Below are 27,488 nucleotides of genomic sequence, written 5' to 3' on the forward strand. Positions count from 1 at the left end.
TAGAAGAATAAGCACACTAAGTGGCACACAGGTGGCTCAGTCAGTTAAGCTTCCAACTTTGGCTCAGGTCATGATCTCAAGGTTCATGAGTTCAAGCCTCACATTGGGCTCACTACTATCAGCACAGATCCTGTCTTTCACTCTCTCTCTCCCCCTCCTCTCTCTCACTCAAAAATAAACACTAAAAAAGAAGAAGAAGAAGCACAATGAGAAAGTTCACAGGAAACACAAACTGTAATTTAAAATAATGAAATTGCTTCCAAAAGCAGAAAAATGTAAACACATATTATCACGATGGCTTTTAAGACGATTAGAGAAACTTGGCTCCTCTCTGCTTAGTGGTGAACAGTGAACAAGAAACCACCAAACAAGATGCATCCATTACTACATTCACCATTAAAATATACTTTCACTACTTCTTACCAGGATTTTTTTCCCCAGAACAATTTCTCCTATTTGATGGATTAGTTTGTCTAGATTTAGTTAATTTGGCCTTTGGAGAATGGATTTGAGGTTGCATTACTGGGAGAGGAAGGAGGATTCCCTCTTCCCTTCTCCATCTCCCAACCTCCTAAGAGCAGCCTTCGGACTATTCCCTGAACCACTCAAAACACTAATAACATTGCAGTGAAGTTTATTCCATAACCACAGGTAATTATTCCCCAGGGGAAAAGGTCTGAAACTTTATGGCCTAATCAAATGTTTGTTTCTTAAGTCTCCTCCTTCAGCTAGCCTATAAAACTTACAAATTGCAAGCCACACAGCACATACAACTAACTGTAGAGAAAACGATAAGATTCACTTAATGATCAGTATTCTTGTTATGGCTTCGGTGGCAGTATGGTGGTTCTGCATTTGTCATTAGATGAACATAGAGCTCGAGTCATGAGGTATTTTTTAATTATTTCAGTATTCATAGATATTAAGTGTTTCCTATCAAGAGCAAAACTTAACCCTGCCTCCGTTTTCCCTCATTATGGAAATAATTCCATCGTCTTTTCATTTCAGTATAAAGCCCTCAATTTTCATTGATCTTTTGGAAGAACAATATATTCCCTATTTTGATTCCATTAATTTGAGTATGTCTATTTTATATTTTGATTTTAGGTTACAGTTACAGACAAAGGGAGGGATATTTTCTAATTTTCCAGACTGATGGACTCCATGTTTTGAGTCATTTCAAGAGAATGTCCTATTTCATATGATCTACTGGTCAGAATTTGGCATGAAATTCTTCAGTAAAAGTGTAGGAAAAGACTAGACGTAAGTTGGCTGATATCAGCATAAAAGAGATTTAGATATAGAAGAGAAGGGAAATGCCCAGATGAATGTAGGCTTCAGTCTACACTGTGGGTTATCATGAGGAGAAATTTTTTGCCATAGGACTCTTTCTCAGGAGATAGGAACCACAGTTTGGGCATATCTGGTAGGACTAGATAAGGTACACAGGCAAGAATGAGTGTGATTTGGTCTTCATTCAGGAACTCAGAATATGGGTCACCTGTGGACAGAATGTGGAGACTACAAATGGAAAGGGAGGAGGAATTAAGATCATGCTGTGAGCATAAGAAAAGTCTCTATTAGATTATTCTAGGCTATTAATGGCCCATGTTTGTCCATGGCACAGCACGAGAATAATAGAAAAGTACATATTTATTTATTTCTCAGATGAAAAAATTAAAGTTCATAGAGATTGAGTTATTTGTTCCAGGTCACTAAGGAGTAAATAAATGGCAGGCTTCTGGTGCCAAACCTGGTATATTCCAGCACATGGTTTCATGCCAAACTAACTTAGCAGGATTTCTTTCTAAAGCTAGGAGAGGCAGGCCCAGGACAGGGCTTAAAGGTGAGAACTATTCAAAAGGAGGGCTCCAAGGAGCTTACATAAAATCTAGTTAATGACAGAAGCTTTGTTAGTATGTTTGTTGGTTTCATAGTATATATTTAAAATTCAATGTGTTGTACACTCAAAGCATATCTCAGTTAAGACTAGCCAATTTTCAAGTGCCCAGTAGTGTTCTGTGGCTAGTGGCTAACGTGTTGAACAGTACAACACAAGGAATTCTAATCCAGTTTAACTAGGCAGGTCCCAGGTGGCATCACCCCTGCCACCACCATCCCCCCCGTACTATCATCATCATCATCATTATTATTTTAACTCCTGAAATGGTACAGTCTTGCAGCCAGGTTTGAGAACAAGGATTTAAGAGCCTGTTTGCTCCATAGTGCATTTTCCATTGCTACTTTTATGAACTTCTCCGTTTGGCTAAGCTCCCAAGTGACTGCAAAGAAAACATCACCAAAAAATTCTTAGCACATCATGGATATTCTATCATATTAAAACTCTTTCTGAGCCATTTAATGGCATGTGAATGATAAAAAAAAAAGATATTTTAATAGGGCAGGGCAGAGGTCCTTTTAGGAAATTTGTGTTCCCTGAACTTTTCAAGCTCTTGTACAAACCCTGATGACATGTAAAACCAGGTACATGTTTCCGGAAAATAAAATTAAACTGTGGCTTTAAGAAAAAAAAGACTAGTTAGAATAAATTCATTGTTAGATGCCAAAGACCCAGCCTATAACTATATTTGAGGTATTTAAAGTATCCTTTTGAATAAATCTTCATAGAAATCTGATTTTCAGCTTAGGGCATATGATGCACACAGTACATGAATTGCAGCTTCAATATTATAGCTTGTTTTCAAGTCTTTCCAAGCTTCCCCTAATATTCCAGTATAAATTTCACTCTGTAATGATGAACCATGGAAAGTTTCCCCTTTGCCTTTGAGTTGACGTTGTGTTTCCCAGTCATAGGCACAAAGCCTGTTTTATCACGGGCTGCTCCTCTAGTTAAAAAGAAATCACAAGGAAATGTAACTGTACGCAAAAGCCATTAGTATTCCTCTGGGAGGATTTGTGTTATGTGTTTGAGGCAGCTCACATTAAACTCAAGGTCTTAACACTCCACGGAGGCTCCTCAGGCCCCTGTGGTGACTCTTGAAAAGGCTTTTATTTCTTCAATGTACGTAAATTGCAAAGGGTGAAGTCAATGTGATTTAAAGCTCACATCTCCTTAAGAGCTCAGAGGAGACAAAGCTTCATTAAATGAAATAGTAGAGGAAATTGAAGTTCCAACATTTCATATAATGTAATCATGAAGATGAAAAATAATATTTAGTGAAATTAAAAGTTCAGATTCAGAATATACATCACTCTTAATCTACATCAGTTCCTTTCATTTAATTTATCTGACATACTTCGTTCCTTTCAAGGGAATTCTCAAACAAGATCTATTGGATAAAGAATTATTAGTGAGATGGCCTTGGGGGTCACTTTTTAAAATATGTTAATCAGACTTAGATGGAAGGATATTTTCAAAGAGCACATAAGGAAGTTTTACCAAACACACACGCACCTTCATCAAAGCTTTACATTGTCACCAGCATAATACAATAATTTATAGTGATGTTCCTCATTTTATTATTTTAAATTTTTTCAAAATAGAAGAATTGTTTTTCTTTATAAAGATTTAAGCTACAGGATAGATAGATAAAGAAATAGATAAGGTAGGTCGGTCGGTAGGTAGGTAGATTAATTCAAACTACTCTTACTAGAAGGAACCATAGAATATAGCATTTAGTGCGAAAAAGGCAAGGTTAAAATGGGTTTCCTTTAGGCTTAATGATATGTTGTTGATGTATCACCTGCATTTACCTTCTCCTGTCACATGTCTGCATTGCCTTATATTATGAAATAGGAATACTAAACTGTAGCAGTATGTTTGAGTTACTGTATTGTGTGTTAAGGAGTAACAGAAGCCCTTTATTTCCAGTGGAAGGAAAAAATAAAAATAAAAAAAGAAAAAGAAAGATGTGCTTATATAGAATAGCCTTCCTGATCAAATGTATTCAAAATTCGATTAAAAAATGGGCAGAGGATCTGAATAGAATTTTCCCGAAGAAGACATACAGATGGCCAATAGGCACAAACAAAGATGCTCAGCATCACTAATTATGAGGGAAATGCAAATGAAAACCACAATGAGGTATCACTTTATCCCTGTTAGAATGGCTATTACCAAAAAGACAAGAAAGAAAAAGAGTTGAGAGGATATGGAGAAAAGTGAATCCTTTTGCACTGTTGGTAGGGTTGTAAATTGGTGCAGCCACTATGGAAAGCAGTGTGGAGATTCCTCAAAAAATTAAGAACAGAACTGGGGCACTGGGGGGCTCAGTCAGTTAAGTGTCTGACTTGGGCTCAGGTCATGACCTCACAGTTTGGGAGTCTGAGCCGCGTGTTTGGCTCTGTGCTGACAGCTCAGAGCCTGTAGGCTGTTTCAGATTCTGTGTCTCCCTCTCTCTCTGCTCTTCTCCTGCTCATGCTCTGTCTCTCAAAAATAAATATACATCAATTTTTTTAAATTAAGAACAGAACTACCATATTATCTAGCTATTCCACTATTGGGTGTTTATCTGACGAACACAGAAACACTACTTTGAACAACAAATTTGAACCCACATGTTCATTGCAGTGTTATTTACAATAACCAAGATATGAAAGCAATCCAAGTGCCCATAAATAGATGAATGGATAAAGAAGATGTGATAAAGAATACACACACACACACACACACACCGGACTATTACTCAACTATAAAAAGACATAGCTCTTGTCATTTTTAAAAACATGAATGGGCCTTGAGAGTATTATGCTAAGTGAAGTAAATCAGAATTGGAAAACATAAATACTGCAAGATTTCACTCGTGAAATCTAAAAATAATCAAAGAATTAAAAGGAAAACAAACTCATAAACGCAGAGAACATATTCGTGGTTACCAGAAGGAAAGGAGATTGGAGGTGGGTGAAATGGGCAAAGGTGGTCAATTGTAGAGTGATGGGTAGTAACCAGACTTTTGGGGTGATCACTTTTGTGGTGTGTACAGATGTCAAATTATAATGTTGTACACCTGAACTTAACATAATTAAAGCCTAGAGGAGGACTAAAGTACAAATATGTATGTAATTATAAAATACCAAATAAAAGGAGAACATTTGAAACTATAAATATGTATGATAAAATGGCTTGGCTGACCCTGGAGGAAACAGGGAAGTTGTCCTTGAGACAGTGAGATGAGCCCAGAGGACTGAGTAGGAGATTTCAAACACCTCCTAATCAAGTGGTGATTTTTTGAGACTCAGAGTTCAAAGCTAAGACTTGAGAATCTGGAGGAACAGAAATTTGCACAAATGTTTTACCCTGCAATAAAAGGAATGCCATAATTGAAGGATGAAATGATGTGCAATGGAAATGATGTTTTATTTTATTACAGAAACGGACAACAAAGTAGCATTGCTTCAAACACCTGACATTGAAAATCCTCAAAAAATATTCTATCATATCTGTTTCCATTTTGATCCATCTTAGCTGACACTGTGTCTCTTCCCAGCTTCCCCTATGACTTAATATTATTTAATTTACTTTCTGTCACATTCACATAGAAATTCCTTCCCTTTTTTAAGGTCAATGATAATTTCACTGATATGGATAATATCTGAAAACTTGTGGAGAAAATTATATGGTGCATAGAAATATATTATTTTACTAACATAGACATTAGATTTTCCTTTAAAAAAAGAACATTAGTAAAATGCTATTAGGGAATTTTCCAAAGAACCATTGGAAAATATTAAATATACTGACACACTGAACTTGAAGTTTCTGAGCCAAGTCTGCTAAATATTAGGTATTAAAATCCACATGTAAAAGATAGAACCAAGGGACTTACTCTTTAACCTGAATGTGCAGCTCCCACCACAGTGTCCATGAGCTATGTCATTGCTATTGAGAAAGAAGTCCCAGAGTTCTGAGAAAAGTGCACAAATGGTTTGTTGCATTTTAAAATCACTTTTATTTGAAAAAAATATTGACATTTTAAATGTTTCCAAAATCATTTTATGACTTCCATCTTCCATTGGGGTCATGAAATAGAGATGAGTACTGAGAGCTGCCATTTATTTTATGAATTTCAAATAGAATTTATATATATATATATATGTATATATATATATATATATATATGTAGTTAGGCTACCTATAAATATATATTTGTATTTAAGTTTATTTATTTTGAGAGAGAGAGAGAGAAAATGAGCAGAGGAGGGGCAGAAAGAAAAGAAGAGAGAGAATCCCAAGCATGCTCAGCACCATCAGCACCAGAGCCTGACTCGGCTGGAACTCATGAACTGTGACATCATGACCTTAGCTGAAACCCAGAGTAAGATGCTTAACCAACTCAGACACCTAGGTGCCCTAAATATATATTTTAAATAATATATTCATTGATCTAGAATGCACAATATTTTAGAGACTGTCAGCATGGAAAAATTCTCCCTTCTCTTGTATCTTCTTTGGCTGATCCAAAATTAAATTGATATAAGAGATTAACAGGAGAAAAACTGATTTAGTAGAGACAAGAGCCCATTAAAAATATGAGACCCAAGAGCCATCTGACAATTGCCATCCTGAGCTAAGGAGTAGGACCAAGGCATGGGTTTGAAAGGGGAGGAGGGCAGTTCACCAAATGATAATAAGAGCAGATGCCTGGTAATCAGATGAATATAGATAGATAGATGATAGATAGATAGATGATAGATAGATGATAGATAGATGATAGATAGATAGATGATAGATAGATAGATATAGTAATTGTTCTCTTGCTGGGCCAAGCATCCCTTTTTAATTATTTTTTTAGTTTTATTTATTTTAGAGAGAGACAGAGTGAGTAGGGAAGGGTCAGAGAGAGAGAGAGAAAGACAGACCAACAGACAGACAGACAGACAGACAGACAGACAGAATTCGAGGTAAGGATCCAGGCTCTAAGCTAGCTGTCAGCACAGAGTCTGACATGGGGCTCGAACCCACAAACCATGAGATCATGACCTGAGCCGAAGCCAGAGGCTTAACTGACTGAGCCACCCAGGTGCCCCTTTAAATTCTTTAGGCAGTTAAGGGAAAGGTGAAAGTTTTTCCTGAATCTGCTGAGTGTTGATCACCTTCAGCTGAATATAATCCACAGGACAAAGTGACTTATTTTGAGGTACACATATTCTACTCCCCTTTAAGATCATCTGTTATAGAGCCCACCTCCCTCATTTTTATATACAAGCACGTGGCTCAGACAGGTTTCTGAGCATGATCCAGATAATTCCACTGGTGAGCAGCAGAATCAGGAAAAGAATGCTCATTTCCTGACTTCCAGTCTGATGCTCTTTCCAACTGCAGAACTGGTTCCCTTCTCTATTACTTGGTCCCTCTTTTCCACGGGAATAACAATTGGTGAGAAGAAGGAAGGCAAATTGCTTAGCTCTCCATGCATTTTCCAAGACTGAGATATCACTAGCATTGATTCTCTTTAAGTGGAACACAGAGTAAGAATTTACATCATAAAAAATAAAAGTAAAGATTTGGTAACTTCTTTACAAATCTACTAAAATACTCAGAAAGATTGACAGTATTCTCTCCTCTTTCATCTGTTGAACTTGACAGAAACTCAGACAATTTAGATAAACATCATGTTTTAGAAGACTGCAAATCTGTATTGCAGGGCATTTTCTCAGCAGGGGGTTCAGTGTTGCTCAGAATTTAACATGTAATTGGATGAATGTGTTTAAACTGTCAAAGGCATTCCTGTCTCTTCTATCAAACAAGAAAGAGGGAGAGAAGGAGATATGCCAAGACTGAGTTCAGGTAAAAGGTAGATGCAAACAAAACCTCCCTCATTTGCCCAAATCTTGTATGACTCTGGGAAATAAAACATTTGCTTTACTGACCATAGTGGTTTCTTTCTCAGTCTCTCTTGCCCTGGCCCTTACCTTTCCTTCCCTAACTCAGATGCTGCTTATTTTTAGTTTCCACTTTTATAGCATCAAATCTTCACATGGACACCAACCTTGCCCCTCCACCTTCACACATACGCATACGCATTTCCAAGAACATATGTAATTTCATAACTTTATCTTTTCTCTGCGGCTCCTGCTGCTTCTGGCATCTACGAGGACTCCCAGAACTTGACCCATTACTTCTTTGTTATGTTTCATCCAGAAGGCAGACTATGCCAGGGAAGAAGGGCAATGGGCCCAAAGTTAGGCTACCTGCTTCCAAATGCCAGGTGTACCTACAATGATACCTTTCTGTACAAGTGGTTAAAGTCCTGGGAAGGTGCACTCACCAGTGAAATGCACATTTTAAAGCTGTAGGAACTGATGGCCTGATAATCACTGTTTAAGTGGAGTCACATCAGCATAATAAAGCACGGTAGGTATCAGTTTGTTTTTAATTTTTTTAGAATCTTGGTACAATTCCATTTTTCCAATTGTCCCCATTTGCTCACTACATATTAAAGAGCTCAAGCCTGAGCAATCCTCTTCATGCAAATCTGAATTTTTAATCCTGGACTTGCTTTACCGTAAAATTCCTTTCTTAAGTACACACTTTAAGGCCCTCAGCTGAGACCTAAAAACGAAGAGTAGTTTATGTATGTTTTACAGATCTATGTAAAATCTTTAAAAAAATTTTTTTAACCTTTATTCAGTTTTGAGAGACAGAGTGTGAACGAGGAAGGAACAGAGAGAGAGAGGGAGACACAGAATCTGAAGAAGGCTCCAGGCTCTGAGCTATTAGCACAGAGCCTGATGCAGGGCTCAAACTCACTGACCTAGAGGTCAGGACCTGAGCTAAAGTCAGACACCCAAGTGATGGAGCCACCCAGGTGCCCCATTCTATGTAAAATCTTTAAATAATATTGCCTGGAAAAGAAAAAAAAAGAATGATTGTCATACATATTTCCTAAGGTTCTGCTCCTTTTGTCAAATTGTAGGGCCATTCAAAAGTCAGAAGTGAAAACCTGTGTCACCTTGTATGTAAGGAAGTTTTTTTCCCCCTTCCTTTACAAGGCTACTCCTCTCCACAATTCATATGAGGAATCCATAATTGGAGTAAAGTCTCTGAACTCAGATTGGGATGCAGGTGGGTAATAAAATATAAAGTTCATTTATAAGGCTTTCATTCAAATTAGCTGCATATGTGAACTATTCTTTTTCTCTTCTCATTTCATTTTTCATTTTTTCTTTTTTCTTTTCTTTCTTTTTTTCTGTTGTTTTATTTTCACTTTGTTTTATTTGTTTGCTAGCAATAGAAATCGATTTAAGAAAAAAAGGAGAGGAGAGGAGAGACAAGCATAAAAAGGAAAATAAATGAAAGCAATGTAATGTAAGCACATTTTGATAAATTTTGATAAGTTTAAAAAGTCAGAGCAAAGCTGACAAATCGGAAGTGGTTAAGGGCAGGAGTCAGAAGCCAGGACAGCCTGGACACTTACAAGAGGACACTGGGCAGTCTGATTCTGAACTGCCTGGGCGGAAGCAGCTCTAACATGCGTGGCCCTTGCTTTCTCTGCTCAGAGTTTCTCTGCTCCCTCCGCATCTCTAGGAAAAAGATTTTCTAGTCAGGGGTCATATGGAGATGTTTAACGAGGAAGGTCTAGGCATTCTGGTTGCTTTTCCACAAAGACCTCAAGCAAATGGCGGAGAGAGGCAATTTTCCAAGGCAGAATGGAGCTGCTCACACTAGGAAGATAAATGTATCCAAGCCAACCAAATCAACAAAGGAACACAATTGCCTTCACGTGGGGTCTGCACATTTTGATAAGTTTCATCACTTTAATAATTTTACTGGAGTAGCCAGTGAAATATTATACTGCCACAGCTGCAAAATTACTACCTGAGCGTGGGGAAAGAATTAAGAGTTGAATCAAGTCAAATCATACAATGACATTGTAACAAATCTATTATCATCAGAATTCATATGCTAATTTGGGCTGTAATATTAACATCCAGGGAACAAAATTTATCTAAGATCTCTTGAATATTTAGGAGTATGAGCTGCTAAAAACCTTACCACTGACTTGTCCAACAGTATCAGCTGCCCACCCCACTCTCTCCCTGGGTGCTACACATCCACACTCCTTCATTTCAGACTTAGATAGCAATTTCCTTCTCTGATGCTTTAAGCAATTTGCACAAAGTAATTCAATCATTACAATGACTTACTACTGAAACACTGATAATGGTGGGACTAAAATCACATTAATCTTCAGTTTAATGTGCTTAATCATGAGTCATTAAATGATCCCACATTTCATTTTTATATGTCTTATGAAGGTATATGGAGCTGAATTACATGTCATCTACCTCATGGAGTTGTACTTGGAGAATTTATTTATATAGCTTTATTTTCCTTTTCTTCTCCAAAATAATTAGCAGAGCCCATTATATGTACACAACTGGGGACAAAATTGTGGTATTTAATATCTTCTACCATAATGCCAGAACATGACCGGAGAGAAGAGTAGGTATACACAAGTATTTATTTAGGGACCCAGTTAGATTATGAGATAGGATTGTAGTAATTATTCTTGTTACACACACACACACACACACACACACACACACACACACACACACACACTTACAGAGTTTATGAAACTGAGCAGATAGAATTCTGCGTTTGTATTTTCAGATACTCAAAATCAGTTCTTATATTAGCCATGCAAATTTAAGCTTTATGACTGAGATGTTATTTTCCCTATGTGTAAAGTTGGCATAATTAAAACTTCCCTAACTACATTAAAGTAATAGTTGAGGATTCAATGATCTCACATATTAAAAAAAAAAGACATATACACTATAAAATTCTAGACATATATTATTAGCTTTAGTACTAATGGGCTTTTGGCATTTTGTAAATGAACTTCTCTAATCAAGGGAGATAGAATTTTACTTGAATACACTGTTTTCAAAAGCAAAGGTTTCATTTGGGAAAGATTTGCCTACAAATGCATTATAGCATTTCTTTCTCCAATCCAGCTCTTACTCAATCCTTAAAGTTCAGCTAACCCCAACTTATTGTATAAAATTTTCTATCACTTTATCTTCTTAAACTGATGACAGGTTTATGACAGTACAGCTCAGGACTGAGATAATCTATAATTTCAGCAATTTTAAACATGCACTGAGAGAGCATGGAGAAATTCAAGACCAAAAACAATGATATCTAGAAAAATGACCTTGTTTTAAAGATTGCACAAACTCTGTCAGACAAGGAGGGAATGCCCCAAATTTTTATTTCATTGGAGTATTGTCCAGAGAAATGATTGTATCAAGAGTTCTCATAACAAGAGACAGATTGTTAGGGTTTTCCAGAATGGTGTCCAGAGTTCCAGCTGATACACCTTATGGAAGGCACATGGATAGACTAGCAGACGGATGGGTTCTTAAGTAAGAAACCACCAGGTTCAAGTATATTTACTTTTGAAGTTGTAGATGGTTTAACCTCTCATACCATCATTAACTTTGTTCATAAAATGGGAATAATGCCTACTTAATATGACATAATTAAATGGGCCAACATATGGCTAGACAACAGACACACACACATACACACACACACACACACACAAAGGGTTATAATAATATCAATCACATATCTTCTCTGTGTATTACAGAGACCCAAACACTGGCTGGCCTGTGAGGATTCTAGGTATGCAAGACACACACGGAAACCAGAACCAGACTAAGCAGCCTCATACTGGGACTGCAACTAAATTTTTATAATCTTGCAAATATTTAAGTCTTATCTATCTATCTATGCTTACAAACCCAGACACTCTCTCTAAAACCATTTTTTCCCTTTTCAGTTCCTAGCCCCCAACCCTCTTCCTCTACTTTTTTGTAAGAGTTGCTACTTACAAAGCAAATCTGTCTTTGTGACATAGCTTTGTGACAGTTGGCCAAACGTTGCACTGACAATTCAAAAGAACTTAGCTCTCAAGCACTCTTTATTCTCACTGTAAAGACAGGAACAATGCACCCAACTTAACAGAACATATAGAAAACAAAAATGCAAAAAATTTTATTTAACCAGATAATTAATGAATTTTTAATGAATTTAATCAATTTCTAATACAGGCTAGTTGGTATCAACCAAATATGAATGGTTCAGATGGCATTGAAAATAGGTTGAACCCTTGAAATAATGACTGGAGGTAAATAATGCTCAATTATTAATTGTTATTTGAACAAGTTAATATATGCATAAATCCTTTTGGGAAGCATTGTGAAGTTTCATATCAAGAAAGGCTCAAACATAAATTATATATTTTGGTCAATGATGGACCAAAAAAAGAAAACCTATACACACAAATGCATATAGCACATTTATCATATGATTTTTTTATGTTTATGTATTTATTTTGGGAGAGAAAGAGAGCGTGTGCAAGTGGGGGAGGGGCAGATAGGGAGAGAGAGAATCCGAAGCAAACTTTGTGCTATCACTGCAGAGCCCAATGCAGGGTGTAAACTCACAAACATGAGATCATAACCTGAGCCTAAACCAGGAGTCAGATGCTTAATTGAATGAGCCACCTAGGTGCCCCTGTCATAGAAATTTAAGTTAGGGCCCAGCAATGATTACATCATCATATATTCAACCATCATATCATTATTCAGATGTTAACATAATTATGTTTGAAGCACCTGGGAAATACTATATAAAATAAAATTTGTATCTCTTATTTTTTCCTTGAACTTGATACTTCATTTCTGGCGCTCTTTGGGTTTTATACTACTGTATATGTTTACATAAGAACCAGATATTCTTTAGGAAATGAGTAGCCATTAATCTAGATAAAAAATTAAGTTTATGGTGTCACATTTTGTAGATTCTTTTTAAATATCTGTGTTTTTATTCATTCTATCTGTTCTGTACTTTATCTTATAAACTGTAAATTATATAGATATTGTATATTAATGATTACACAGATTACATTTTCTTCATCAATTCTGCCATAGATACTTTAGGGGCAGACTGTATCCTACATTTGATAGGACTGAAACACCAGAGAGGAATTCAGTAAGTCTCTCAAAGTACCCAGCAGAACCCAACCTTTTGTCTACAGTGAGACTCTATTAATGCACCTTTTCCAACCTATATACTTATTCCTTGAACACCAATTTCATGCTAAAACCCAGAAGGCAGAATTTTGTTTGTAGCTGAAAATATGGGTTTTGTGCAAGACAAACCTTTCAAATCATGAAAGGCGACAATTGATTCATTAACTGACTTCCATTATAAAGCATTAGACATTTTATTTTAAAGTTGTCTTACACAATGTTGTGATGTAGTGAGTTCAAGTGTTTATTAATAATGATGGAATTAATAATCCCTTACATTAATACAATGCTTTATGGATTACAAGGCCCACTAACATCTTGTATTTTATTTAATCCTTGGAAAATACCTTGTAAAGGAGGCAATATTAACTAAATTATACTTATTTTATCTGGAAGCAAATTGAAATTTATTGAGGTAAAGGTAATGCCAAAACTTTCACAGAAACTGGAGAGGCTGACACTTAATTTTGAATTAACTCTGAATTGGAGTAACTTTTTTATTTCCTACTACAAGAATATTTCTCAATTGTAAACATTTATCAAAGGCAAAAAGGAAAATATGTCAGCTATCCTTATTTCCATATGGTTAAGATATGCATTTAAATAAAGTAGTTATAAATTCCTTAAATTTTTTAGTTTGCATAAAATTACAACACCAAGAATCATGCATAAAATACTAAAATAATTTGAAAGGTACCTATGTGTTCAACACAATTCAAGGTAAAAAGAATTATGATTTGGTGGAACTGAATTATTGCTCAGAATGTGAAAATAGCATCCACTGCTAAGATAAGTTCTTTTTGGATTTGCATTGCATGTATTACTATGCCTGTCATGTCAAGACTTAGCGCTTCTTGTAATTTCCTCATTTGAAATAACGAAGAAACTTTTATTTGATTCAGCTCAGTATGCATTGCTTCTGGCTCTACTTGGAGTGACTGGGTCACCTATTCATTAAGCTTACATCTGCTCTTTGTTCATTAACCAAGTAGTACCATTGATAAGTGATCATAAATCCAAACGCACATATAGGCACTGAATTCTCTAGATGGCACTCAGTTACAAAGTGGTCATTCACAGAACTCAGAGTATGCGTATATGTTTATCGATTGTAATCAAAGTGAGTAAAACACATAAAAACAATCCGTAGCAAACTTGTGCATTCTAGAGAACATTTGCAAAAACTTTAGAGGTTAATGGATAAGAATGTTTTACTATACAGAATTTCCTTGGTATGGAGCAAATATTCAGCATCCTCTTATGTCAGGCATCATATTTGTATTTAAGTTCTCAGAACACTTCAGTAATGTATGTATTATCTGAACTTTACTAGTAGATGGAATGGGGTCAGGAGATGAAAACATGCTCTCAAGGTTGCTAGAAACCTTGCTGGAACTAGGATATTGACCTAGATTTGTTGAAACACTGATCCTACACTCTTTTACCCAACTGCTCTAAGCATGGGAACAATCTGTTTCATTGACCGAAAGCGATCCTGATTTTAGCCAAGACCCAACAAAACATCTTAATTAATAGGCAAGAACAAATAAAAGCCCAACCAAAACAAAACAAAAAGCCCCCAAAGCAACTACTGATTCCATGCTAGTGTAGCCCTACCTTGGTTACTTAAAAACTTTATAGAGACCACAAGGCAACTGAGTAAGGGACATAGGTTCAAGTAAAATCAGTAGATAAGTACTTAGAATTTATCAATGTTTAGGAACTACATTTCTTTGAAACACTTAAATAATAGGTCTTGATTTTGCTAGCTGAAATGTTTATCTCTGTATTTAAAGATAGAGGTAATGTAACGTCCTGAATATGTTAAAGTGAACCTTGTAGGTTTAGCAATCTATAGTCGGTTAACAGCATAAAACACCCATATTCAGTGTAATGAATATACCAATTCATTAACACATAGATTGATTGAAAAATGAATAGAAAAACATACAGAAGGATAATGCTTTCTTCAATGACTGATAATTTTTGGTCAAAACTTAAAAATAATGTAAGAGTTATGTATTTACAAGGATACAAGACTACCTATAAAAATTCTTATATGTTATATTTAGTTAAAAAATAACCTGGGTGACTAGAGTATAGAATAGAATGTTTTTATGCATAATAAGAAATCACTAACTTTTAAGGATAATTAATTTTCATTTAAAGTATCTTGATTACTGTAAATATTTCTGATCTTCATCCACTTTTGTTTCAGAAAGATGAATATGCATATTTGTTTTTCTTCATATCACATAATAGACACATTACAGGGACTTTGCTTTTGGTGTTTGTTTTGGCCTTGTTCTTTTCCTGATCTGTTCCTATGCCCACATGACTGATTTTTTTCCTGATTTTATGACTCACAATGTTGACTATTACTGACCATATGTTGGCCCAGAAACAGAGGAAAGCATGGTGCCCCCTGTTAAGTTAGTAAAGATGAAGAGACATTTCTTAATCTTTTATCCAGCAATCAAATATTCTAGTCATTCCAGATAACTTTTCATAAGCTCATCCTGTTAGCATTGTTCATACACATTTTAGCTTTCTTGCCCCAAATTGAGACAAGAAGATGACTTTAAGGTTTATTTTATGTTTTTTCTTCAAACTGTATTGCAAATATATTTTTTATTATAAGTCTGTTTTTCTGTTTATTTAATTTTCCAGTTCCTAACTTTTATTTCTTTTTTCCTAATTATTTTCAAGTACATTCTATGCCATTTTCTCTTAATGACATCAAATATCTTCTCATATAAGTGAGAATTTGGGATAGAGGTAACTATGCGTCAATAGATGATGATTTTATAGATAAAAGGGCATTCAATTGTTGGCCCAAAGATTGGAAGTCCCACTAGTAATGATTTGTTAATGTACATATTTTCCCACCTGATTGTGAAATTAATATAATCAGATACTATGTATATGATATTGAAAGCATGTTTCAAACCTACTTTGGCATTATGTAAATTTTATTTTCACAGGTATAAATGGCAGTTTATCAATTTATTCATCTGCTCAGTCTCTTCAATCAAAGCTATTCATCAAAGCCTTATTTCTGCTTTTTTAAATATGATTTTTCAAATCATAATTTATTTTGAGCTGAGGTACTTCATTTCAAATCACTGAAGTTTCTTATGTTCTGTTTTAACTCTGCAGTAAGAGTCACATTTTCTTTTCTTTTTTTTTTCCTTAGCCCCTACCTGCCATGTAGCATTTGCTGATTAGTAGTTTTTCTAACAGTGAGTAATGTTTCTACCATCATGTCAAGTTGCAGCTTTTTTCTGTACCATGGCCTTAAAAATACCTAAGATGAGGACAATTTGTTCTTTTCCATATTTTTTCCAGGATGAAGATTTTGGGGTTTATGATTTCTACTTTATTTATAGTTATTATTTTAATATGCATATGCTTTAACTTCATTATATATCTCTTTAAAAGTAATTCACAGAAATAGCCTCTATCAGCTGACATCAGTTTGATTGCCTTGAAGAAGAACGGAGTTCTACCTCTAGTATTCTAGGAATTATATTATTTTCATGAATCCAATATTTGCTCCACCTTTTATTCTTTTCTGTTATAATAGCAGGTCTCTATCACAAATAGTGGGACTAATTATCTCCCTCAACCAGAGGTACATACCTGAATTCTTATAATTCTTACTATATTTATATTATCTTTAAATAGAATGCAGGCACTAACATTTATCCCATTTTCCTTTCTATCTCATCAACCCCTTTATCATATCTTACTTCGATTATCCAGCCAATATAAAGTGGATTCAGGAATTAATCTTTTTTATGTCAGTCTAAGTTCAAAAATTTTTTTGACAAGTTTGCTTAAAGAAAGGATACTTGATTAGATCAATTTTGTGGGATGCTTATATCAAACTATGCCTAAAACATGAAAATTATTTCCAAGAGGTAAATATTATAGTATTATCTTATGTACTTTATTCAAATGGCAGGTTTAGTACTTTCAAGTTATGAATGGATGTCTAGTACCTTCACATCTACAAGTCTCTAAATATAAAAGTGAAGTAAGGAAATATTATATAACTAGATACTATCAGAATCACATTAAACTCTAATTGGATAAATCTTCATATGGAATATTCAACCATGAGCATGGAGGATAATGAGAAGGGATTTAATTTCATCACTGACTTATCCAGTATTCACCGAGTTGTAAAGAAGAAAATAATATAAAAATTAATGATGAGACAGGATTCTGTTGACATGTGTGCATTTATGTTGATATCTATATCAACTGTATTCAAAGAGAGAGTGAGGACTGTAGACAGAGCCAAAGACAGAGAGACAGAGAAAGAATAAGATTTTTTTTCTTTTATTAATCTTGATGTAGAAAAGAAACATTGTCTTGGATGAGAGAAACATTTTGTTAATCTCATCTTTGTGTGAGATACCTCCATACAAATTTCCCTGGCAATGTAGCCATATTTAAATAACTTCCCTGAAACCCTTTTTCCTCTTAATTAAATTGAAAAAGTGGGCTTTGGAGACTAATACTATTAAAAGGATAGATATAGATATAGAGATAGATATAGATATAATGATAAAGTAACCTGGGTACAATGTCTGAAACATTGTAAATACTCTTTCCACTTCTAGTGCTACACATTTTCTTTTTCACATCAGATGGTGATGGACTTTTCTGAATTTTCATGTCCTACATTGTTTCCTGAATCAAATTTAATATGACATAAGTAGTAATTAAATAATTATATATATAATATATATTAGTTTATATATATTATTAGTCTATTATAAATATTAGTCTATTATATAGACTAATAATACTCTATATTATATACAGACTACATATTAGTCTTATATATCACATATAATATATATATTAGTCTATTATATATTATATATATTAGTCTTAAAATAAGTTAACTTCCTAATCCAAGAAATGGTTATCTCACTATGAATTACTTGAGACAGTCAAACCCACAATCTCAGATGTCCCTTGGAAATCTCTGGTATTATCTCTGCTTTCTAGCTGTCTCCTCCCTTTATTCAATATCAAGTAGAAATCAAGTAGAAGTAAATCATTGCATGCAGTCCTTAACACAATCCTAAAGTCTGATTAGTATAAAACTTGGAGTCATTAATGCATTCTAGGCCTACAAATTCTGCCTTTCTTGAGCAGACTTCCCGATCACTATTTATCATTGCTTTCACTGTTGCCTTGTAACTTTCCATTATGATCACATTATATTTCATCGTATTTCAAGTATAATTATAAGTGAAACTTCTAGGTTTACTAAACTTGGTTTAATCATCTTGATTCACTCTGTATTCACTTAACACTATAAATGGATATGGAAGGCTTTCAATAAATGGTAGCTGCTATTAGTAGTATTGGTATTAATTTTCTCTAAATTCCTATTATGTCTCAAGTTAGATTTCATTATGTTCTACATTCATACCCTTTCCAGAACTATTTTAGTTCATGTCCTGGGTACTGGGTAGAAGGTGGGACTGTACTGGAAAGCAAGTCCCTGAATTCTTGGCTGGTAATATTCTCAAGGATACACGTCAGTGTATAATTACTGAGACAAGTATAATGAAGTAAAAGTGTGTTGTTCTGTGATAATGTGTAAAAGAATCAGACATATAATGAGGATTTGGGCAAGGTTCTCTTGAGAAAGCATCATTCGATCTGGCATCCAAAATATGAAAAGGAGTTAACTAGACAAAGGTGGGTTTTCTGATACAAAGAAGAGTATCATAGAAGAGATGATGGATAAGCTTCTGAGCCAGGTGAGATGTCCTGTGCATAGTATCAGAAGTAAAATACATGGTGGTGGCTGGCTGGCTCAGGAAGAAGAACATGTGACTCTTCCTCTTGGAGTCATGAGTTCAAGCCCCATGTTGAATGTGAAGATTACTTACACAAATAAATATGTTTTAAAAAGAAAGAAAGAAAAAAGTGAAAGACATGGGCAAGTGGATTGGTAGAACTAAAGCTCTAGGAGTACCCAATAGACAATGAAAAAATAATTGACCATGTTAAGACTTGAGGATTTACCTAAAGAGCAATTGGAAGAAATTACATAGGTTTGCACATGGAAGTGGACCACTGGGTTTTGCATTTTGAACAGATTATGAATAGGAAAGTGGAGTATAGTGGGGGGGGGTAGAAATTCAGGGAGATGAGTTAGATGTAGATATCCTGGAAATAATTTTATGCTGGATTATTATGGCAACAAATGGGAGAAATGGCAAAAGAACGTACAGATTTTAGACAAGTATGTATATTTCAAAGAACTGGGAACACCTCACTTGGATAAAGATTACACCTGTGAACATAAAATAGCTGATCTCATGCACAAATTTAGTAACCTGATGGACATGACAAATTATGTAAATGAATAAACAAATAAACAAGTATATATACATATTTGTTTATGTATGTGTTATATAATTACACACATATGTATGTATGTTTGTATATATATTCTGAATTGGCCCTATCCCTTGAAAATCCCTGGGAATCTTGATAATCACCACAGAGTCTACAGAACCTTAAACATGAAAATTTTGTAGTATGTTCACACAAGTAAAAGTTAATGCTGTAAGTTGATAAATCGGGCATGTCACATATCAAGTTCTGTCAGTAGAAGAAAAGACTATCGCTCCCTCCCTCACTACTTAAACAAGCTTAATTTGAATGGAATTTTAAAAGCACAAACATAAGTTACCTTGGAGAAACCATAATTGAATCGTTCTTATAAATGGCTAAGGCAATGGGGAACAAAAGGGAAATGTCTGTAGAATTTTGTAAGCATGTTTGGATAAAATGGAAGTTTATTTTTTGCAACCCCCAATTGATAACATTATACCTGCTCAAAATATTAATAATTGTCAACAGGCAACAATAGTTTGTTCTATGTCAGGCAGTAATATCTTTGCATACATTATCTTAATGCTCAAAACAATCCACTGATGTCATTTTTCAAGCCCATTTTTTCAGATGAAATAAGTTAAATGATTTGTCGATGGTTAAAAAGTTTTAAGTGAAGGGGCGCCTGGGTGTCTCAGTCAGTTAGGTGTCCGACTCTCAATTTCAGATCAGGTTGTGATCTCACAGTTTGTGGAATTGAGTCCTGTGTTGGGCTTTGCACTGACAGCATGGATCCTGCTTGGGATACTCTCTCCTCTCTGTCTCTCTGCCCCTACTGGGCTTGCACGTGTGCTCTCTCCCTCTCAGAATAAATAAATAAACATTAAAAAATAAAAGTTTGTAAGTGATAAAGCCAGTATTTAAATAATATTAAAAACACGTGTTTTCATACTTATACATTATTGTGTTCTACTCCATGTCAAGAGTCCTTGACTGTTGTCCACATGAAAATGAGCAATTTCCAAGAAGGGGTGTGAACTATGTATTTGTGGTATTCATCCATTCAACAGCAACTATTTTTACCATGTTATTTTCTGGGAACTTCGCAGCAAGTGTGACAGACATGAAGTCTGCCATCTACAACTAGCAGACCAGTAGAGAAGACAGAAAACTGAACAAGAACTAATAGTGAAATATCATAGGGGCACCTGCATAGCTCATTTGGTTAGGCCTCTGACTTTGGCTCAGGTCATGATCTCATGGTTTGTGGGTTCTAGCCCTGCGTCAGGTTCTGTGCTTACAGTTAAGAGCCTGGAACCTCCTTTGGGTTCTGTGTCTGCTTCTCTCTCTGTCTGCCCCTTCCCCACTCATACTCTATTTCTCTATCTCTCTCAAAAATAAACATTAAGAAAATTTAAAAATAATGAAATATGATAAACATGGAAATGAAAGGACATTGCACCCTAGAAATTGATAACCGAACCAAACATTCCAGTCATTTTAGGAGGAATGAAAAAGAAATATTTGATAATGAAGTGTCAAGCAAAGATGAGGGAGGCAAAAAAGAGTTTGCATAGTCTTTCCTGTGGGAGTGAATAGGTGATGTTTTAGGCAATAAAGGAGTCCATTGTGGCTTGAGAGTCAATAGGGGAGAAAACAAAGTGACTTAGTAAACTAATTCAGATGGTAAAGGACAGTATCAGTCATATTAAGAATAGAACATAGCCTAGAATAGTGGAAACCCATGGAAGAGGGGATAGTATGATTAGAAATATAAGGCTCACTCTAGGTATAGTATGCCCAATGAGTGGCATTTGGGGAGCAAAGAACCTGAAGCAAGTTAATTAGATGTGTGGTTGTTAAAGGATGTTGTTGAGAAGAATATAGTGAAGTAAGCTAAGGACTGATCATTAGGCTGGAGAGAAAGAGCATTTGAAAGCTACTTAGTGGGAGAGATGAATAGTTTTTTGATGGAGCAAATGTGGGCTAAGGGAAAGACCTGCAGATCTCTGCATTATGGAAATCACTGCGTGGTGGAGTCATGCACCAGGATGAAAATATGACAAATATGAAGACAATGATTACAAATTTATTTTTGAAATAGTTAAAAGTAATGGAAGTATGCCCAATGGCACCTGTCTCCAATTGACATTGGACAAATAAGTCTGGAGGTAAAAAATAAATGTGTCTCAGGCCTACCAGAATGGGATATACTAATGAAACATATTACCGATCATGACTGGGACCGTGACTGTGCAAGTTAACTATATGTCTTAGAATTAGGCAGGGTTAAAGTTCTAATTTCCCATAAAGAAAACCATAACAAGAAAGATAGCCTTCTGGACAAAGTATAGGGTAGGCTTTAGTAACAAAGATGAATGTTACAGAAAAGAAGGGGAATAATAGCAAATCTGGCAGAAATCTAATCTCACAAGTTAATCCAATGTGTGGAGAGAAAAAGAAGAAATATGTTCTGGGGAATTAAAGGTCAACTTCAGGGAACCCACGATGGTTTGACCCAAAGGATATTTGGTAAACAGTTTGGTAGGGACCTGAGTAATGCTTACTTGGTCAATACATTTCAAATTTGGAAGAAGCATTTGGATCCTTGGGTAGGGAACATACTAGTCCTTGGAATACGAAGAAAATTAGTAGACATACTAATTACATAAGTATCATTTAGTATTCTAGAGATTAGTGAAGAACTAACCTTTCAGGTTGAGAGCTCAGTGACCTCAAGTTTGAGAAGCCTGGATATGGCAGAGGGGAGATTTTTACTCAGGAACTTGCCATTATGTAGTTATTATGTGGTAGCAACTTTGGTGGTATTATTTAATATTCACAAATGAGAAAATTGATGCCCTAGAGGTCAAGTAACTTGGTCCAAATTACACTGCTCATGAGGTACAGCACCAGAATTTGGACTTAAGTGGAGAATGTTACCCAGTTAAAGCCTATGTTCTAGGACAGATCAAGACATAAGATTTGCTTGAAAAGTTTCTTCTCGCTCAATCAGGTAGACTTCTTTGAAAACTTAGGCAATTTCCTATAGTCACATATCCTTCCATATTCAGGAGAATTCCTCAAAACCTGATATATATGTATGTGTGTGTGTGTACATACACACACACACACACACACACACACACACACATTCATACGTTATTTATTTTCAAATCGTGTTTTGAGCCTCATTCTATAGTATTTTGTCAATGTTTACCCTTTACATATTGATTCAGGTTAGGGTGTTAACAATAATGTAAGAAAAAAACTATGCCCTTAGATAAATAAACAAATAAAAACAAATTCTAACTTAAGTAATGAAGACTATTTCCTCCCCTTTGGAGACAATTTTAATTTTATCTGTGAAATTTTAGCTGACTGACAGGCCTTATATTTTATTTTTTTACAGATGAAGATACTGAAATTCACCAATATAATTTATCCTATTTATTTTTATAAATAAAGTTTTCTTTTTATTTGTACATATGATGGGAAAAAAGAAAAAAATAGGAATATTTTGCCCATTTGGAGACTATATTTGGGATGCCCTACCTAATATGTCACTGAGTGACAGATCCCAACTTTACTTGGAAAAGCATGGGTAGAGGGAATTGTGTAGCTGCTGGGTAGAGATCGTCTACTTGCTCATGGCTTACCAGTTATCCATGTGCGTTTTCTAATTTCCCATGCAGTTGGGTTGGGGCCATGTAAGTAGTTCTGAATTATGCATGGTAATCTAAAATAGTACCAGTCACTCTGGAGCAAAGACTGTTTCAAGGAATCTTGCCTTCTGCATCTTTCTTCCTTTTTCTTGGTAACTATGGACTCTGTGTTACAGAATGCATGAGTACAGCATGGAGGGAGTCCAGATACCTGAATAAACAGTACGAATGTCAAGAGAACTTATTTCCATTCTGGGGGAAAGCATGTGTAATTGTGCCACTAAATGTTATATTCTTAAAGTGACCGAGATTTAGGGATTCTTTGTTAGGCAGAGTAGTCTATCCCATCTTGATATAAACTTCCGCTGCACAGCAACTCACCCTGGGATACGTTAGGAAGCCACAGTGAGTGACACGGCAAAGAGGCACATTTTGTGCATTCAGACAAGATGGGCAGAGAAAAGTTACAGCTATTTCAAATAAAAAGCCTTTTCAGAATTATGGAATGAGGCCACAGGAGTGGTAGATATCACATATTGATGCTGAAAGAACCCTACTCTTAGGTGGCTATTTTAGTGCAATAAATTTATTGGGGAGTCCTCTCAGGATAGGCATTATTGAAGCAGTAAATAACGCAGGATTGAACAAAGGGAGATGTTATACCACAATGCAGTTAGAGCCTTTTCCTGCCATTTTAAGCAGGGCACTTTTGAGCTGGAAGAGATTTTTAGAGACTCTCGAATCTTGAATCAGGACCAGGGACCCAGGTCTCTACACCCCACATAGAGTAGAAAATTGATCCCCCAGGGATGGGATGTGACTTTGGTCAAGGCAAATCATTTCAGATGATGTCAGGTCTCCAAAAGAGAATTAGCTGAGCTTTCTCAACCCATGCAACTCTACCACTTTGGGTCCACTGCAGGATGGGCCTTCGAATTGAAAACAGTAGGCATAAATGTGAGGTTAGGCTTCCCATCTGGGCAGCTCTTTATAGCCAGGTAAGTAGAGATGCAAAGATGCCTAAACATATGTATATATGCTTTTCTTTTTTTTTTAATATTGATCAAACATTTGGATGTTGTAGTATCTAGTGGTTTGGTATTATGTTTGAAGACATTCTTGCCCAATATTTTCAATTATTTGGAAACTAGAAGGACTTTTTATTTAATTCCATCATACAGTTAAACACGAGCTTCTACATTTGACTTTTTAGTGTATTAGAGAAAGTAGGCTCAGCATGTTTTCCTTAATGAAGCTTTCTCTTCAGTTCCTCATTCTAACTGCTGACACAGATCACTATCCCTCCCTTCTACTATCTCTTTAGGATAATAAATCTCTCTTTCTCTTTGAGAAAAGTATTAATATTTAATTGGAAAAACTCTTAAAATGTTAGGAAAATATTAAACTAGCACTGAATAATGCCCAGGAGAGTAGGCAGCTTGATTTGTGCAATGAAGTTTAGTTGTTCATTTGCATTTTTTTCTAATAACAGTGACCTACTAAGTGGATCTTTTTCATGTCCCTTTTGGAAGTAAAGTTCTATTGAGTAAGAAAATAAGTCACAAAAGGGGATGTCAGTTTACATTCCTGTTCCAAAGTACTCTTTGAAACAGTGCTTATTTGAACACATTAAATTTGTTCCTAAAGTATTCAGGTCATGCATAATTAAATATGTAGCTTTTAGCAATTTTAGTTCTTCCAAGATATGTTATATACTACACAGTTTGTAGTTTTGGGTGAATATTACTGTTTCATACTTCCAGATATCTCTGTAATTTGCTATTCAAAGGTTAATGTTATGCAAGTATTGAAGGTCAAGATTGAGTGGAATTTTCAATGATAAAATGTACGTGTTTTAACACATTGGATTGTGAAAAATTTTTGAAAAAAATGCTTTCAGAGGACGTTTCAAGATTAAGAAGGTTTAACACCTATTTTAACATATGAAATTTCAGTGTATTTTATTGATGATTCTGAATTATTTATATTACCTAGGTTTTAAGTGAGAGGAAAAACAAGTTTGGAGGTCAGTCCCTGTCCATGGACAGTAGAATTTTTCACATCTACACAGAGGTTACTGCCATGTTTCATCAGGGATTTGTGGTGTAGATGGTGATTTTTTAACCTATAAAAATCCCAGAATAGGGTATGCAATACAAAAGTCTTCGCATGTTATTAATAACGACAGAAATAGTAATGACAACAGTTCGCATGTAGGTAGTACCTACATGTTCAGGCAGTATTTATAGTGTGTCCACACCCTTGTATTCCTTTCCTCTCCACAAAATAGTAACTAATTTACATTTTATCCTCATTTCACAGCTGAAAAATCTCGGGCAGACAGGGTCCATGAATTGTCTGAGGTCGCATGCCTAGTAGGAGGCATTGTAGAGTTTTTAAGCCAGGCACATTGGTTTTAAAACCTAGTGTAATGAAAAATGTGATATACTACCTCTTAAAATATGGATTTACATATTTTATATGCATAAATTTTATTTCATACAAAGAATGCTCTTCAGATTAGGACAATTTACTAATTTATAGCTCATGCCTCCCAAACACAGCATTGCAGCTCATTCTTTTATGACCTTTCTGCTCTTATACAATCATGATAGTCACCTGAGGCCCATAAGAATCAAGGAAAACAGATTGGATATTAGAGATGAATTGACACTGTGAGGTATTTCTGGCAGAAAATTCCACATGGTACTAGTAATTTGCTATTTCAATTTTTATGTTTTGAAGATAAGGAAGCAATGAATAGAGCCTTGATATATGGCATCACAATAAGTGATCACCATCTTTCTCAAGATCTTTATTTCCTAATTTGGGACATCACGTAACTGCACTGAGATTTAGCAAGGAAAGGGAAAGAGACTCAGCAAGGGAAGGCTTAACAAGAGAAGAAGATAATATAGGGCTAGGCCAGATTCTGATTGTTGAATTTCGTTCACCCCTTTCCACTTCCAAATTACAAAACCTACTGGGAACTCCCATGAAATCATATGGCACCAGGCAAAGCCACCAGTCGTCTTTTTAAAGAAAGAGATGAACACACCCCCACGTGCACAAGCGTGTGCACACACTCACACACGCCATTAATGTATTTTTTATAAAACAGGAAAAACGCTATTTCATGAGTCCCTGATGAGACATGAAGGATCCACATAACTTCAGCAACGTTAGGAGCAATATTGCTTCCCTTTTGAAAGCTAAAATCATCACAATTATATGTGATCAAAAGATATTTGACCCCAGGAAAAATACAGATTTATTACAAAAGACTTCAGAGGAAATTCACAATACCCATGAGAGGCAACCTCAACCGGTTAGCTCTTGATTTTCAACCACTGTTGGAGAATCAAATCCATTAAAGATCAGAGTAGCCTATGATTTGGAACTCATGACCACCAGTGTGTGATCACTTGTTGAAGGCATGTGTATCAATACAAAATCCATTAGGGTTCATTGAACTTCTCTTATCCAAAGAAATCTTTTCTTTCTTTAGTGAATGTTTAGCTAATGTTTCTGATGACTAAATGTATGTTTCCTTAATTCAGAGGAGTTTAACTTTCACAATTAGGTTTGTGACACTAATTATTTGGATTCATTTTATTTCTCTTCCAAATTTTTAAAAAATAATTAGCATGTTCTACCCATTATAACACTAAATTAAACAATATTCTAAGTGATAATTCAGCAACTATTTTTTTTAAAGTCTGAAGGTTGCAGACATCTGGGTGGCTCAGTTGGTTAAGCATCCGACTTTGGCCCAGGTCCTGAACTCACACACATTTGTGAGTTTGAGCCTCATATCAGTGCAGAACCTGCTTCAGACTCTCTATTCCCCCTCTTTCTGCCCCTCGCCTGTCTTTCTCTCTCTCTCTAAAAAATAAATAAGCATTTAAAAAAAAGTCTGAAGGTTGCTTGTATTAGGAGAACATGTCTGAATTGTCACAGCCTCTCCCTACCCTCACCTCAAGTAACTGCCCTCCCTCTCACAGCCAGGTAGCTCTAGAACTTGCATATCTGTGGAAATATATGGAAGTGGGAATGGGAAAACAGTCAGGGATGGACTTCCTGAGACAAGTTGATATGCATTGATGTACATGGGGAGAGAGTGAGGAATCTACCTGGGAAACATGGAGAAGAATAGTGGGGTGAGCACATACACAGCACACATAAACTTTTTAGGGGGACATATGGTAATTCTACATAGACAGGAAGAGATGGTCATGTGACTGAGTGGTGGAAAAGAGGTTAAGGACAGCTGTTTGGTCCATACATTGGACTTGTAGGAGTACATGAACAGAAAGGAATTTTGAGACATATTATTACCTCATAAAGGGAATTCTCTGCATTTTCTGAGGGGTCGTATTAGATATTCAAATTATTTTTGGGCTCTTCCAGAATGGCTAAGATATGTATTTATTTGGATGTATC

Source organism: Suricata suricatta, chromosome 16 (genome assembly GCF_006229205.1).
Source record: "Suricata suricatta isolate VVHF042 chromosome 16, meerkat_22Aug2017_6uvM2_HiC, whole genome shotgun sequence".
Lineage (NCBI taxonomy): Eukaryota > Metazoa > Chordata > Mammalia > Carnivora > Herpestidae > Suricata > Suricata suricatta.